This window comes from Opisthocomus hoazin, chromosome 21, assembly GCF_030867145.1.
Source record: "Opisthocomus hoazin isolate bOpiHoa1 chromosome 21, bOpiHoa1.hap1, whole genome shotgun sequence".
Classification (NCBI taxonomy): Eukaryota; Metazoa; Chordata; class Aves; order Opisthocomiformes; family Opisthocomidae; genus Opisthocomus; species Opisthocomus hoazin.
The window spans coordinates 2026683-2039233 of NC_134434.1; the positions used below are offsets into that span (position 1 = coordinate 2026683).

The 12551-nt window shown below is 57.5% G+C and overlaps 1 protein-coding gene across 18 annotated transcripts in view; it reads right to left on the bottom strand.

The window, feature by feature from the left end:
- CACNA1G (calcium voltage-gated channel subunit alpha1 G) overlaps window positions 1–12551 on the bottom strand; it is a 154131-nt gene that overhangs the window by 105025 nt on the left and 36555 nt on the right. The window lies entirely within an intron of this gene.

The window sequence follows — 12551 nt, forward strand, 5'->3', positions numbered from 1 at the left end:
TCCCTGAAGTCACTGCTCCAACTTTTCATTCCCAGTCCAAATTAAGACTGTCAAAACCATTAACCAGCTGCCTAAAAGCCTTTAAGACCGTGAGGGCCAGCAGAGCCCATCCTCTACCCTGACTGCTGCCTCTTGGAGCAATTTTACAGAGCTGAGCTGCCAGGACAGGCTTCGGATGCTGTTACTCTTGGGGCGGGATAAAGTGTGCTGCTGCAGCAAATCCTCACAGGGATGGCTCAGACCTGGTACCCAATCTCTGCATCCTTCCAGGGGGCATTTCCAGCTCCCGACTGCCTGGGGCACAGAGATGTGCAATCCAGGAGCCGGGGCAACGCGGAGCCGGGAATATCTTCCAGCCTAGCATGGAAAACACACCATCAGCTGCCGCGACCCGCAGGCGGTCGGGGCCGAGCTCCTGCCTGGGTGCAGGCAGCAGCTTCCAGGCTGTAGGAAAATAAGCGTGGCCCTTGTCAGACAAGGGCTTTCGCTGCAACGCGGTAGCGGGTGGTGTTTGGGAGCCCGTGCTGTAGCGTTATCTGCCTGGGGAAGAAGAAGGTGAGGATGAATCAGCAGGTGCCTCCCCGCCGGGCACGCGGGGCTGGAGCTGGCAGCTCCTGCCACCCATCCTGGCCAAATTCCTGGGAAATCACATGGGGCTGAGTCACGGCTCGGTCCTCAGCAATCTGGATCTTTTAATCAGAAGAAATGTTTACGAGATATGGGGATAGACATTCCAACTGTCAGGTTGGGGCTATGGGCTGGAATACTTAGCCCAAATATAGTCACACGGGGGCAGGCGTGGACGGCAGGCTGGAGGAGGGGGCAGCAGCCACGGGGGGATCCACGGGTGCTCCCCGGCTTGGGGGGCTGGAAAACATTCCTCTGCGGAGCCATCCGCATCCCCAGCGCTGCCAGCGAGGAGCCACAAAGCCCCTGAGAACATAAAGAATTAAAAAATAACCCTGTAAGATCCCAAATGGGTCACAGAACGAGCAAGGCTGTGTGAGATCTTCAGCAGGGAAGCGAGGAGGGTTGGGAGCAGCCTGCTTGGTTGGGTCAAAACACAGAGAGACAGTGGGATGCTTCACCAGACAGGCAAAGCTTCATGAAAATTCTTCCGTGGAGGTGGAGCAGACCATGCACTGGGCCTGGCTCTCCTACACAGGCTCCATCCCAGCTGGGCATGGGACCTGGGGGGTCCTTTTACCACAGTGGGCAGCTGCTTGGTGCTGGCTGGGGACCACAAGCTCCTGAGCGAGCAGGGATGGGCACACAACCCTGATGTGCATCTGCCTGGAGCCACTCTGATCTCACCTCCTCCCTCTCCAAGACCTAGAGCAGCCCGAACGCCCGGGCAGGGCAGCTGAGCAGACCCCCCCTCACCGCAGCCCACAGGGCTGAGCGCCGGCTGAAACGGGGGGAACAGCCCAGGATGGCACCGAGGGCACCCTCCCTGTCCTCCCCCGGCACACCATGGATGGCGAAGCCGTGGGTGCCCCTCGCCGCTCGTTAGCGTGCCGGTACTGGCACCAGTGACTGACGGTGAGCAGAGGGTATCCAGGAGAGCGCAGCCCCCCGAGACACCACCACGTGCTGCACACAGGGTGCGAGGTGCAGCTGGGAGGGGGGCAGGTAGGGGCCAGCGCCAGGGCTGCGCCCACCCAAGGGTCCCCCCGTGGTGCAGGCAGGCAGCAGCCCCCACCTGCCTGCAACGCCTTGCTGCCCAGAGCCCCAGCACCCCAAATCTTAGCACAGGCACAGCCCCCCCAACTCTGCCCATCCCCAGCGAGGCGATGGCGAACGCCTCCCGTCCTGTCCCCGCCAGCTCTGCCCGTGCCCCCAGCCCAGGGCTGGTCCCTGCCCTCCCACCCCCCACTCTCCTTGCAAGAGCAAACATCCAGAAAACGGCAGAAAAACAGCCTGGGGAAGGGGGGGGACCCCAGGGAGCGGGAGGGGATTTTATTTGCTGATGCCAGGGTTTTTCTCCCCAGCTTTAGCTGCAGACCCACTTATCAGCGTATCGCTCCCTCAAGCAAATACATTTCAGTCCAATATAACACTTCACCCTGATTAAATATTCCCGGGATGGGGACTCCAGCGGTGCCGAGGGCGATATGTTAATGTGCAGCTGATAGATCAGAAGGTTGGGGGGGGAGGGTTATTTTATTTTTTTTCCTTTTTTTTTTTTTTTTCCAGTTGAATGAAACTTCAAGCTCTTTCTTCGGCTAATGGGATTTTCAGAGGCACACAAAGTGCTGATGGCTACGGCTTTGTACCGACCCTCCTTTGAGCAGAGAGGCTGACAAAGAGAAACTCTTCAATTAGCAAAAGCAGAAGGTGCTTTATTGAACGCCCCTCACCGCTGCTGCGCAGGCAGCGAAGGGGCAAAGGGGCTTTGGGAAGCACCGGAGACCGTGCTGGGCCTCGGCCAGCAGCTAAGGCGAGGAGGAGGAGGCAAATACTCGGGGCAAAGGGTAGCAGTAGCACGGCCGGTGGGTCTGACCCCGCTGCCGTCTCCCCACCCACCCTATTGCATGAGAGAAACATTTGCCGGGAGTGGAGCTGGCCCTGGGGGGTCCTGCCCTCTCCTCGTGCCCAGCAGGAGGGACACGCAGGGCTGACGTCTAAAGCCAGTCAATAACGGGGTTCACACGCACACGGCGGGTGAGCACCCCATCCGCTCCATCCCACGGGTGTCAGAGAAAGAGTCCTCGCTTTTCAGCGTCACCGGCTCACCCCATCTTATTCTTAAAAAATCCATATTTTTACCATCAACTTGATCAAGACAGGCAGCCGAAATGCGGAAAAATCCGTTTCTGCCACACAGAAATATCCAGCCATGCTTTAGTTGTAACCCAACTCTTTAAATTTATAAGATAAAGAGCACCAGAAAAAAAAAAGGAAAATGTCCAGAAGTCACTCACTTGTTCGGAACAGGAGCCTTTGCACAGAGCAAGGGCCCTCAGCCCCCTTCCCACCACGGGCGATCCCCCTGCTACCTGCCCGCGCTCGGCAGAGCCTGACCTTTCGTAATTAAGCGGCAAGCGCCCCAGATTCAATTAGCCAGCACTACCCAGCTTAACACAATCACAAGAGAAAGATATTGCATTATGCTTGCTATGATTTGGTTGCAGAAGTTTGGATCAAATTCACCAGCAAGTAAATTAAACGGGAAGCTGTTGCTCGAGGGCAGCGGGCACGGCGCTGGGTCCATCAGCAGCCCCGCTCTTCGGCTTGGAGCCGGGCAGAGCAGGCACCACCCGGGCAGCATCGCCCGGCCCCAGGGATGGCAGTCCCTTCGCCGGGGGGCTGGGCACGGGCTGGTGATGCTTTACAGGGACGCATGCTCTTCCACTGGATTAATATTTATTTCTTCCTTTCAAGCTCTGCTACTCCCAGGCGGCTTCTGCTGTTCCTCCCTCCTCCTCCTCCCCTTCACCTCTCTCTCCTCTCGGGCTCCTTCCCTGACCTCCTCCTCCAGCTCTCCCTAAGCAGCTCCAAGGCAACGTGCTGCTGTCCTGCCAATGATAGGAGATGGGCTGGGACCCCCCCGAAGCACAGCCAGCGTGATGGGACCCCCCCGAAGCACAGCCAGCGTGATGGGACCCCCCCGAAGCACAGCCAGAGTGATGGGACCCCCCCGAAGCACAGCCAGCGTGATGGGACCCCCCCAAAGCACAGCCAGCATGCTGGGGAGTGGGCTCCAGGGGCGAGGTGGGGACCGATGCCTGCGCAGCCCCTGGGGCTGCAAGCTTGTTTCCTGCAGCAAAACCCGATCACAGAAACGCACTGAAGTGCCGGGATCCAGCCAGGTGACACCTCGGCTCTGCTCTGCTGCCTGTTTTCCGGGGCGAGGAGCAGTCGGTTGGACCCACGGGCCGTGGCCATGGCCACAATCAGGTCGCCCATCACCACCCGCACTCACTTCTCATGTGCTGGGCAAAGCCTTCGCTCGCCGGGACAGGCGCTGGTATTTGACAAATGTGCAGCAAGCGCGGGCGAGGCCTGGAAATTTTTGTGCAAATGCGATGTGAAAATTGGGTTGAAATGACAGCCTTCCCCTGCAGTGTCACCGAGTCCCACCAGCTTAGGAGTGACACTGGGATAAGCTGCAGACGTTAATGAGCGCGGAGTTTTCGGCTTCATTCATATCATCAATTCCAGAAATAGCCCCTTTGACAGGAGCATAATGGGACTTCCAGGGTCTGGCCTTTGGGGGGGCGGGAGGAGGCAGGGACTAAAATCCTAAAACTTTAATTCAGGCCGTTTGCTAGGGAAGTTAAAAGTCCTCAGAATTAATCTGCCTCATGCCTGGAAATAATAACCCCTTCCCAGCTTCACCTCCAACTGCACGAGGCCAAGAGGAAAAGGCTCTTCATGTCATGTCCAGTGGAGAGGTTACAGGATTCCCATCGCAACCCTGGACATTTAATTGGATATCTTTTTTTTCCTACCATATTCCTCTGAAAGCAAAACCAGCACCTATTTTTTGATCTTGAATATCTCCTTCTCTGGAGATATTCAAGACCCGCCTGGACAAGGTCCTGTGCAGCCTGCTGTAGGTGACCCTGCTGCGGCAGGGGGGTTGGACTAGATGACCCACAGAGGTCCCTACCAACCCCTACTATTCTGTGATTCTGTGATTTTAGCATTTGCAGGAAGCATTTACATCCCCTTGGATGCCACGAGCCAGAGGTGCTCTCAGAGCATCTTCACCCGCTGAATCCACTTCCCCAGCTCGCAGCCGAGCGCTGGCGGGGATCTGCCCTGGTGTGATCCTGACGCAGTCTCTGCCCCGCAGGTTTGCCCTCCCAGGTGCTTTCCTACGCCTGGTACCTTCCCTCCCTCCGGGCAACGCCAGAGCGGGATGAAGCAGGGAACACGGGGCAGGTTCACAGCCCTCCCCGCAGCATCACGGCACCGCACCGGCAGCGAAACTGCTTTTTCCTAGCGGGGTCCGTGACCCGCTGCGGGCACGGCAGCCCCGGGCACGCTCCTTGCGTGCGTGTGATGGAGCACGTGCCTCTGGCCCCACGGTCCGCAGGGATTCGTGCCAGGATCGCCAGGGCATTCCTGGAAAGCAAAGCCGAGAGGCTCTCCTCCAGGGGAGCAGCAGCAAAGGGGTTTAAAAATTCAGATACTGCTCAGAAAATATTTCCACAGCGCGCCTGACGCCTGCTCCATCCCAGGTCACCGCACCTGGTGGCCCGAGGACTCGCTGCCTGGAGCCGGCACAACCCCACCGAGCCCGGCACATCCCCGGCCACGGGCTCTGAGCCGGGAAAAAGCCAGGCAGGGAGCATCCCTGCTTCATCACTGCTCTGCAGCTCTCCGAAACCGCTTCCCTCGCAGCACAGACAGACCCAGGAGGTTATTTTAATTCATGCAGCTTCACAATTAAACCTGGGAAACCAAAACAGGGCGATCATTCATGCCGGTGGTTTTGGAAATCTCATCTCTAATTTATTTCCCCTTGCAGATGTTCAAGGGGAGGCACCGGTGGCTGCTTCCCTCTGCCGTGAGACGGCCGCACTCTGCTCCCATCCCGGCGGCACGGGGGGGCCACGGCCACACAACGGTCCCCAAAGGCTCCATAACACACAACGGTGACTGTCAAGCCCAAAAGTAGAGGAAAAGGGGGATTTGGGGGAAGTAATCATCTTATCATTTTTCTGCCAAAGATTTAAACCCCGCACTGTCGGCTGCAGGCAGGAGATGCTCTCCTCTGCCTCGGAAACGCAGGAGGAACCCTGCTCAGCCACCCAGGTGATGAAGTGAAGAATGATGCTGTATTTAGAGGGGATAAACCTTGACAAAAAAAGATGTTTTGTCCAAAAAAAAAAAAAATCCTGACGAGGTTCTTACTTGCCTTACAACTCTTTCAGAACTGTTTCCTCACAACCTTTTAGATTTGTACCTTAAGGTTTTATTCCAGCAACCAAAAGGGTTTAAAATCTTATTGCTTAAGGAGAGAAAAAAAATGAAGATACAAAAAAATCCTGCAAGCTGAGTGTCTTGCATAATCTCCAAATTTCAGGAGCTGGAGCTTTTAAGAAAAGCCCTACATATCGTTTGCAATTAACTCCTGAGCTGGGAGGGCTCGGCTGCTGGCAGCCCAGCCTTGGGACCAGCATCCGCCAGGATGGGTGCTTTAAAAAAATAAAATACAATAAAATGTCAAGCAAGAGCACTTTAGGCTGAATTTATTCTGGCTTCTCACCCCACTCCTTCCTTCCTCCTCACGCCTGTCTTGGCATCGCAGAGCAGAGACCGCAGAACCAGCTCAGAAATGGCCTCGTGCAAAGGGCAGGGTCAGTGCCTGGCCCCCAGCCCCCGGGCAAGCAGGACAGGTCCTCCTCGTGAGGTCGGAGCAACACCAGCTATGTCACCAGCTGACGCCAAACGCTGGGACCCCGACCCTCGCCGCCCCGCATCGCCTGAAGGGAAGAGCTGAGGAGAAGTCACGAAGCCTCGCTCGCCCAGACTGAGCTCCAGTTCCCTCCGACCTCCCCCTGTCCCTGGTTTAGCACCTTCTGCTGGCATTGGGGCGGCTTGGGGACGGGCTCTGCTCCCACTCAGCCCACCGAGGTGGGGCTGCGGAGGTGGCAGCGTGCCCCGGCACACACGTGCCTCTCCCCGTCCTCCCCTCGGCTCCAGCTCAGCCTCCCATGACGGAGCCTGGGGACGAGCTCCATCCCGGCCGCGCACGCGTGGCATTAACGAAGATGTGGTTGTGAGCAGTAAAATCCCTCCTAACGGACTCCTCCTCTGCAGGAGGGACCAGGGGTTACCAGTTAAAACACACTAAATCTGCTAAAGCTATTGCTGGTGCTTGATAATATATTTAAGACCTTATTTCCCACCACGCCTTATTAAGTGCATAGTGGATAGACACTTAACCCCCAAATATATATATTTTTTAAACTCACTCGCCATAAACTGTCCCTTACTAGCGCCTGCCCTTAAAGCTTGGCGGAGCAGAAGAGCGTCGGAGCCGGCTGCTCACCGGGACGTACCCACAGCACCCAGCGGTGCCACCCATCCTGACACCCAGTCCCCGCCGCGCTCCGGGCGGGAGGAAAACCCAGGGAACCCCAGGGAACCGCCGCAGCCCGGGCAGAGGGGCACCTCACGCAGCATTACTCGAGACAAAAAACGTTATGCAAGGCTTCCTAAACAAGTTGCAGTGAGATCTTTGTAACATCCTACACCGACACATAGTTGGGATATGTCACATATTTGTCTTATTTTGTTCCTTCTTTGTCCTTTTTTTAGTCTCCTTCTACTTTTTCCCCCTTGGAAGTACGCTGGTTCCCATGGAAACAGTGATGTTATGGGTATGGACAGAGCTTCAGTGACGTCCACAAGTTCAGTATAAAAGCGGATTTATGTAACGGTCGGTGAAATGAAGGAAGTGAAGAGATGGCTCTGCGTGGCCACACGTGTGGCGCCGGGGACGCTGCACGGGTCGGGCCGCTTCACACCAAAGCGGGAAAGAGGGAGAGGGCAGGGCAGAGAGGAGATCCCAGACACATGGGAAGGTGGAGTGGGATAAAACTTGCCTCATAGATACATACATATATATATATATATATATGTAAATATTTATTTATTTATTTTTCTATTTATATATTCTTATATTCCCTTGGAGAGCATCTCAGAATCACAGAATGGTCGGGGTTGGCAGGGACCTCTGTGGGTCACCCAGTCCAACCCCCCTGCCGAAGCAGGGTCACCTACAGCAGGCTGCACAGGACCTTGTCCAGGCGGGTCTGGAATATCTCTCACCCTTCACTGCTGGAGCAGGGGGCAGATGGGGGACCAGGGCACTGACCCCGGGCACTGACATCCCCCTCCCTGCGCTCACCTGGGAGCTGCAGGAGGAGCAGCCGGGTCCTCGCTGCTGCCCCAGCCTCAGAAGCCGGTGGGGACGACGGAGGCCACGGGGCAGTGAGCTCGCTCCGGCGCTGGCAGACAGTGCCTGCCTCCACGGCCGGGGAAGGAGATCCCCTCCGAGCCAGACCTCTCCGAACAGGGAAGGGGAGCATCTCCGGGAGGCTCCTGCAGCCTTCAAAGCCTGAGCAAAACCGGCGCATTTCCTCTTTTTCGCGAGCCTGTGATTTAAATCTCTTCCTAGGGCAGCGCACAGATGGAAGGGATGTCTCTCCTCCTCCTCCTCCTCCTCCATCAGGTCCCCAAGGAAGAAGCTTGAACAGCTTCCAAAATGAGATGCTGCCATGCCCAGAGACACGCCACCTCAAACCCCCCTTCTCCCCGCAGAGGCTCGGCTGGCAGGCGACACGCAGTGTGGAGCCAAACCCCCCAAAATTCAATGTATTAATAAAGCCGGGGAAGAGACAGGCTGATTATAGCCCCGCTCCATCCCAGGGACCTGCTGGCGAGAACAAGCCCGTGCTAATTGTCCTGGCAGCTCCTCCGCTTCCCTTACAATCCCCGACACGCTCCGGGAAGCCTCGACGGGCTCTCTGCTCCCACCACTGCTGGGTTAAGCCCCCTTGGCCAGGAAAACCAGCACACATCCCTGCGGAGCAAAAATATTCCCTATGGAGCCAAAATATTCCCTGCAAGCATCGGCACCCTGCCCAGCACAGGGGACGTGGGCTCTCTGCCTCCCGCTGCACCCCTCTCCCTTGGGGACCGCTCTGTCCCCCAGCCACATCCCACTGGGGGATGCAGCCCCCCAGCCCCCCGCCAGCCCCCAGCACGTGCTCGAACCCAATCCCAGCCTATTAAAAATACACGAGGCAAGTGCATGAAAGATTCATCCGGGGCAGGGGATGTCAGCAGCTGCAGCGAGGAGTGCAGGAGTCAGGACAGCTCAGCAGGGTCAACGGTAGCTGCTGATTAATTCAGCGCTTCCCTAATTGCCCGAACAAGCAGGCGGTGGGGTGGCCCTGAGACACGGTAACCAAGCGAGGACCACAAAACCCGGCGAGAGGCGGCGATTCCAGCCCGTCCTCGCGGTCCCTGCAGCAACCCTGGCTGCAGCTGGAGCTCAGGCACCGGAGAGGGAATTCCCTCTGCTGACTGAGGGCCAGGGAAACCTCGGAGGGAAGAGCTGCTAGTGAGGAGCTGGGATGCGAGCAAGCTAAACAAATCAGCTCCATCTCCACCCGAGACCCACGACCGGTTTCGACCCCCAAACCCCTCCTGCAGCCCCACTCCCGTCCACCCGCAGGCACCCAGGCGAGGGATGCACGCGGGCGGGATTTGAGGCTGGGATGTCAGGGTGCAGGGCAGGAGGGATGAGCTGGAGCGAACCCTGCAGTAGCGGGGAAGCATCCCACCCCACGGCACAGCCCTCACCCAGCAGGCTCTGCCACTGCCAGACCCACAAAGTCATCGCCAAGGTTTCCAGACAGGCGAGCAGGCATTTCAAAACACCTTCCACCTGCCCTCTTCCACCACGCAGAGAAACGCGTCCACCACACCAAGGCAAACGCTTTCCAAGGCCTTTAGAGAAGCTCAAACTCTAGGTTTTGCCCATTTGTGCTCTACAAACAGGCAGCGTGGGGCTCCCCAGAGGAAAAGGGGAGAGATGGAGCAGATGCAGCATGATTCCTGCCTGCACCCGCTCCAGGACAAGCCAAAAGCACCCGGCTCCCGGCCGCATCTGCTGCAGTGGGGCCCTCCTCCTTCCCAGGTCAGCACTTGAATCGAAGAAGGGTACGAGCTCAAAGCCCCTGAGGAAACTTAGCCAAGCCTTGCACAAAGCTCAGAGGACAAATCCAAGGACAAACCCAGCATCATTTTAACCCTACGGACCATGACGGTGCGGAAGGGCTGGAGGAACCAGAATCGCTGCTTCTGAAGGGTGCAAAGGGCTTAACACCAGTTAAAGGAGCGTTGGGGGCTGCTCCCTTCCCCCCAGCTGGTGCCAGTGTCCTGCCCTGACCTGGGGACAGGAGCTTCTCAGGGCAGTGCCACGCTGCTGCGACAGGAAGGATAACCAAGGTGAGAGTCTCCTTTGGGGCAAACCCTTCTCCTGGCGCCAGCAGAAGCAGTGCCTGACGACCGGAGAACGCAGCCCTTCCCATTTAAGGGTTTGCATTAGCCAACGCTGGGTATAGCTTTCCACGCAAAGCTTTGCTGAAGAAATACAGCTTTGGGGCAACTCAACCTACCCACAAATTCTTGTTTGTGTTTTCTGACCTAGCTTCAAGTTGGGGAAAAAAAAAATATTTAAAAATTATGTTTACAAGGTCTGAATACGATGATGATTTTCCAACTGGTCTGCTTCAATGTTTCACTCAGAAATGGAGCCAACATTTCCTTTCTAAAAAAACATTAACGCAAAATAAAATATTTTGTCGCAGGTTAAGTACTTAATGAGACAGGAACCATCTTACACGCTTCAGATTTTAAAGTCTACAATGAAAAAAACAGAAAACCAGTGTTTTTCAGTGCAAGCAGTGCAGAGCTTTCGCAGTGGGGATGAGCGTGAAGAAGGTCACTTTGCAGGTGGGGAAATGGAGGCCAAGGCCACCCCAGCCCCAAATCCACTGCCTTTTCCCCTGTATGGAGGAGGTTGCTCCTGCCCGTGGCCCACAGGGAAGGAGCAGCCGGCTGGCAGCGGCAGCAGGCGATGCTCCAGGAGAGCATCTCCAGGAGGTGTGGGGCTCGGACAGGGCTTCCAAGCAGTGCCTGCCCATGCGCTTCGTCTAATTGCTCCCTGCATGCAAATCCATGGCCTGGAACTCATGAACTAGCATCTTGCTGGCAGAGGAAGAGGAAGGAGGGGGTAGAGGGAGGAAGAGGCAGGAGGATAAGGTAGAGACGGTGCTCAACGTGCTCTGCTGCGGAGCAGAGCTCTGCTGTGGCACTTGCATGGATGCTGTAGGAGATGCCACCCCAAAACACCTCCAAGGAGCTGCAGCCCTGCCCAAAACAGGGTGAGAACAGCTCAAAAGCAGGACCCACCCCAGGCTCTCCATGCCAAACCCTGGGCTGAGCTGGGATGCGATGCTCTACACACGCCACATCCCACTGCCTGCTGCTACTGCGCAAAAAAACAAAGGTAGACACGGAGAGAAGATGCACGACCCTGAGAAGCAGATGGGGCTCCACAGCGGGGTTTGCATGCTGGACAAGGTCCTGTGCGGCCTGCTGTAGGTGACCCTGCTTCGGCAGGAGGGTTGGACTAGATGACCCACAGAGGTCCCTTCCAACCCCTACTATTCTGTGATTCTGTGAAGTTAGATGAAATACTTCAAGTCCTAGGAAAGGCCACAAAAAGAGGCTTTTTTGTAAAGTTTAAGGTGCATGCCATGGAATCTGCTTGCGGGGATGGCACAGCCCCCTGGTTTCCCCTCCCCAGGTCACAAGAGGAGGTGACGGCAAGGACGGCGGTGCTGCTACAGGAGATGCCGGGGGACCTGCGTCCCACGCTGCCAGCTGCTCACCTGGAGAAGGGCCTGGAGCCGGCCAGGTCTGTGCCCCCATCCCCCACTCCCATAACACCCTCCATCCCCCCCGGGCACCCTGGGTGCTGCTGGAGGTAGCCCAGGTTTGTGCTCTGCACGATCCTGCTGTTCCCAGGGGAAGAGGCCAGTCCGGCCTCCCCTCCAGGCGAGGACAGCCCAGGAGGAAGAGGAGGCATGGCTGGCAGCACGGGCAGCCGCCCACCCTCCCGACAGGCAGGGTGCAGGCAGCGCTCCGGGGGCCTGGGGCACGGCACCCGTTTGGTGCCCTCCGTCAGTGTGTTGAGGTCTCCTTGCAGAGACGGGAGGCGAGAACAGACCCGGGGGTGGGCACGGGGCTGGTCGCCTGGCGGTGGCAGGGAAGGGGACAGGAGGGGACACGGCATCGCTGCACAGAGCGGACAGTGGCCGGTGATGCTCACCCTGCTCCCAGCATTCGCAGATCCCTCTGGGGATCCCAAAGCACAGCTAACCCAGCAAGGGAGGATCCCTCCCGAGGATCAGCAGACAAGGTCGCCAGGGTGCAGCAGTATGCGAGCGGGCAGGAGAGCACCCACAGGGCTGAAGGGTCCAGGGACACCCGTGGGTGGGTGCTGAGAACCTGCAGAGGGAAGGAACCACCCCAGCACTGCCACCGGCGGGGGTCCAGCCAGCGCCCTCCACCCAACATGACTCAAGTGGGAGTCTATTAAATAGAAAACGCCCCGTTTAATTAGCATCAGGCTTCAACAGCAGCTGACAAAAGCCAGGAGGCTCAGCGAGCGGACGGCACGTCATCCGTGGTGCCTCGGCGAGACCCCGGCGCGGCAGCAAGGACCCGGCTCTGACCCGCAGGCTCCTCCTGCGCTGGCAGCACCGACAGCGCGATGCTGCCGGAGCCAAACCTCAGCGAAGGGAGAGCGGAGACTGAGCCACGGCCGTCTCCTGGCGCCTGTCACCAGTGTCACAACCTGGCATTTAAAATGGATTTATTCCATTCATTCATTCCCGCAGAATAAGCCCCGGAGAGCGCTGGGCCCCCGCTGTCCCGGGAGCTGCTCGGTGTCGGTGAGAAACCGGGCAGAGAGACCCTGGCAGCCACAGAAGCTCCATATTCCCTGTCCCTTCCAG